Here is a 4,866-nt window from a genome sequence, read left to right on the forward strand (position 1 = left end):
GACAGGCTCTCTGCATGTTTCCTCACTCTGATTTGGAAATTACTCCCAAAGTCCACTAGTGTTAATAAACGGGGTCCCACCCTTTCTCTAGGAAGCGTGCTTGGTATTTCTTTGCTCGTCTGTAACAAAACCTGTATGATCCTGCTGACCAATGTCACCCCAATAAATTTAATTTTAAAAAAATAAGGCTCCCTGATCTTCTACTCTTAGGCTTTTGAAACACATAGACCTGACAAAGTGTATTTTCTCTATACCAAACTGCACTTAGTCTCTCCTGAACTCGTTTTCCAATTAAGCCTCAACTTTTGGACTTCCATGTTTATCTTTGCATTATCTAATTTTAGCAAAAATTCTGCTAATTCAGTTTAATCAGACTACCCCATACTCCCTATTTGATAACCATTAACATTTAATCCTGTTCCTCATCTTCCTCCAATCTCTAGGTGATGTCTGATCACCTTGGCCTGCCTTTAATAAGAGTCCTGTTAGGTTGGTTTAGCCAGATTCTCCCATTAACTCTGATGCTTTCTGTTAGTAATTTTTCATCCGCCAACTCATACCATGCTCCTTACCTATAAAATCCCACTTACCCATACTGTGCCCCCCACTGGGGATCAAGCCCCCAACCAAGGCATGTGCCCTGGCTGGGAATCAAACCTTAACTACGTGGTTCATAGGTCGATGCTCAACCACAGAGCCACACCAGCTGGGCCCATGCTATATTTGGAATTAAGCCTGGTGTTATTTTTATTTTCTATCACAATAGTCATGAATAATATATATTTTTACCACTTTTCTTTCCAACTCGGCTTTATTTTTGACACAACTCTACCATTATGTTCATATATTTAATCTCCAAATGGTATTACTTACTTCACTCTTTCATTGAGAGGAGAAAATGCTTGGAACTACCCATCTACCCACCTCAATCCACATCCATACCATGTTATTGGACAGGCACCAGGTCTGTAACAGGTCTACCTCAGGCTGAGCCTGTAGTGTGTGGGTTCTGGACTTCTTGTAGTAGAGATTTCACAACATGTGTCTAGGTGTTTTAGGGAGTACATTAATTAAAGCTGGGGACAGTGAAACAAAGAAAGGACTTAGAGTAGAAGATGCAACAGGAGAGATCCTAGGTGGTGCTCTGTTCTGGGTCTCTAGAAACATTACAAGGAAGAAGTGAGCCAAGGTGGGGCTGCTGTTTGCTCACTGGGAAGTGAAGGTCACAGTGAAAGAATTAAGCCAAGGCAGGGTTGCTTTTAGTTGACTGGGAAGTCAGAGAAAAGGGGGGTCTTGGAGATAGAATCAGGCGATGAGCCCAGAATAAGGTGCTGCTGCTCATTGCTCCCCTGTTTACAAGTACCATGGGGACCCTTAGAGTTTAGCAGAAAGTAAAAAGTTCATGCTAGAGAAAGGGCATGGGTTTGCTCTAGAACAGCGGTTCTCAACCTGTGGGTCACAACCCCTTTGGGGGTCGAATGACCCTTTCACAGGGGCCGCCTAAGACCATTGGAAAACACATATATAATTACATATTTTTTTGTGATTAATCACTATGCTTTAATTATGTTCAATTTGTAACAATGAAAATACATCCTGCATATCAGATATTTACATTACAATTCATAACAATATCAAAATTACAGTTATGAAGTAGCAACGAAAATAATTTTATGGTTGAGGTTCACCACAACATGAGGAACTGTATTAAAGGGTCGCAGCATTAGGAAGGTTGAGAACTGCTGCTCTAGAATGAGCCCCTATTGTGTCTTTGTCTTGATGCTTTTTTATCCTTTTATCTGTGGGCAAGAATCTTAGAGGAAGGTTTCAGCAGAATATTCATTAGCATTCCAGGTGTGCTTTTAATATGCTGATGCACCAAAGAAGCCTATAGGGGAGTTTGGGATTATTCTTTGGTCTGCTTATTGTTTTACTTTTATCTTGGGTATGTCTGGGTTTAACGTGGCTTTTGTTATTTGCTCCTCTGACTTAAAATCTGTCCTTGAGTTTAGCCTTTACAAGTGGCATTAATTGGGTCTTTGTTCTTTATCTCCCCAACCAGGGTGATTCTCTGCTTAGAGAGGGGAGGTATAATCCATTCACTCTCAAGTGTCCTTAAGGAAGAAAAGGTCTTGTGGTTTACTAGCTGGCTGTAAATTCAAACTACTGGCCCAGAGATTTTCCAAGTCTTTTACAGTCCTGCCACAAGAACATTTACATTAGCCAATAACTGGGTACATTATCTTGCTATTAGCAACGTGCCCTAACTGGATAGTCTCTCCTCAGTTAGGACATGTTTTGCTGTTAAGTTACACAAGGAAATAATGGAAGAATTCTGAAAGGGCAAGGACTACGCCCTCCAACTTGCTCCAGGGTAAGGGCTATGCCCTCCATCTTACCCTGGATGCTCCATTTTTGGGCAGCCATGTGCTTGGCAAGGCTTCTTCCTGGAAGCCCAAGCCTCTGTTAGCCACACCCAGGACTTCTTTATACTAACCAATGACAATCAAGGGAAGTGCGTGCCATAGATATGACCACATCCTGTGTAACGAGACACTGACTTGCGCCTGGCCAATCAGCAGGGCCCACAGTCCTCGCTCTTCCCCTTACTCCAACCCCCTATAAAAACCCTCTTTCCACAGGGCTAGCTCTTTCTGTCACTTGCTGCTGTGTCAGTAAGGAGGGTAGGGGAGCCAAGACCGGATTTGAATAAAGACTCTTATGCTTTTGCATTGGACACGGCTGGCTCCCTGGTGTGGTCTCATGGGGATCCTGAAATCTGGGCATAACATTTTCAAACCTATTAATGGATGTTTAATGGTGGTAATTTGGCCTGGCAATAATTTTCTTTTTTTAAGAATCATTTTCTGAATGAACATCCCAGAAAACATTGTATTTATTGTGCTATTTTAAGTTTTCTGCTCTATTTTCAAGGACTATTTTTTTTTTATTACAAGTTACAGAAAACAAAATTAAGCACAAAAGGAAATATATTGGAAACATCCTAGGAACCTTACAAAACATCAAAATATGAAAAGAGAAAGAACAAAGGATGGTCAGTACTCTATGAGTATTTATATCAGTACTCTGCAGTTTAATCTTTCTCATTTAAGAATGACTTTCTATCAGATTAAAAAAAACATATTTAAACTTCACACTATGTCTTGCTTCTTGTGGAAGCCTAGAGAGATAATTAGTCAAATTTGCTCAAACCCAACTTTTAAAATCCTAGGGAAGATTGAAGGAAATATTGTCCACAATTCATGAGTGTGACCTTTCACAAAAAAATATTGCCAAACAAGATATTGGCAAACTGTTAATTATAACTAGAAATAGATTAGAGAATATAAAAAAATAAGCAAATGAAAGTTATATAAATTATAAAAAATGTTTTGAGAAGCAAATATATTCTCTTAGAAGTGTATCAGTGCGAAATATGTGCCAATGCAAAAGCTGTTTATTCTGTATAAATTCAATTCATATTGTTTTTCCTTAGAGTAAAGGGAGCTAATTAAATTTCTATAGTGGCTATTCCATTTTTACAATGCAGCTGACTTAAAAAAATGAGAGATCTACAGGCAAATAACATTTTTAAATAAAACAATCTTACATATTATATTTTACTTTTAAATTCAAAGTAATATTACTATATAACATATATAAATCCCAATTTTAGTTATATTATTTCACATTCATTTTGGTCAATTAAAAAACACAAAATAATCTTATCATTTGGATTTGCAATATTTTACAACTGACTTTGTTAACAACAACTGAACATGTTACCACAGCTGCTTTTTTATATATATCACAAAATGTAGAATGAACTTGGAATTTGGTTTAATGTGGGGGTGGTGGGGAGAATCTGCATATGTTCTTTCTTTAATCTATAATATTTTTGGAGAGGTTGTGTTATAATGTACCCTGTGAATCACAGAAGGACGCCTCAAGAAGTCGAATTAAAGAATCACATTTATTGCAATCCGGGACTGTGAGGGGCCATTCCCTGTTATGCCCAGATTTCAAGATCCCCAAAAGACCACCAGCAGGGAGCCAGCCAAGTCCGATGCAAAAGCAAAGAGTCTTTATTCAAACCTGGGTTTGGTTCCCAGCCTCTTTACTGACTCAATGGCGAGATGAGAGAGCTAGCCTGGGGGGAAGAGGCGTTTAATAGGTTGGTTGGAGTAAGGGGAGGAGAGATGACTGTGGGCCCTGCCGATTGGCCAGGTGCAAGTCGGGTTCTTGTTACACAGGATGTGGTTGTGTCTATGGCACACACGTCCCTTGATTGTCATTGGTTAGTTTAAAGAGCAGAAGCTTGGGCTTCCGGGAAGAAGATCCTTGCCGAGCACATGGCTGATGGCTGATGCCTAAATATGGAGGATCTGGCGTAAGATGGAGGGCGTAGCCCTCGCTCTTTCATTCCCCAATTCTCATAGTGATAAGATGGTGGCAAAACCAGACTTATATAGGCAAAGATCACAAAGGTATTGATTACATCTCAAGGTTTGGAATGAGGAACCTGGTTTGCAAAAAGCAGTTTACAGAAGCAGAATTAAGCATGTTAATTATAGTTTGGGGTCTCGGGGTCACTGAATTGACAGAAATACATTATCTAGAGCCCTCGGGTCTTGAGACCACTGGATTGCCAGGAACTCATTATCTAGAGCCATCGAGGCAATTTAGAGTAATTGTCCTGCTCTTGGGACCACTGAGTCAACTGGAATGCATTATCTGTGGCCACTAAAACAATTTAGGATAATTGTGTTGTCCTGTTTCCCAGGTACAGAAGAATGTGCTTCGATAACCAGTAAGATCACAATCAGTGGGATATTCATATTACAATTAATAAGTTATTCAAGAGAG

This window comes from Myotis davidii, unplaced genomic scaffold, assembly GCF_000327345.1.
Source record: "Myotis davidii unplaced genomic scaffold, ASM32734v1 scaffold511, whole genome shotgun sequence".
Lineage (NCBI taxonomy): Eukaryota > Metazoa > Chordata > Mammalia > Chiroptera > Vespertilionidae > Myotis > Myotis davidii.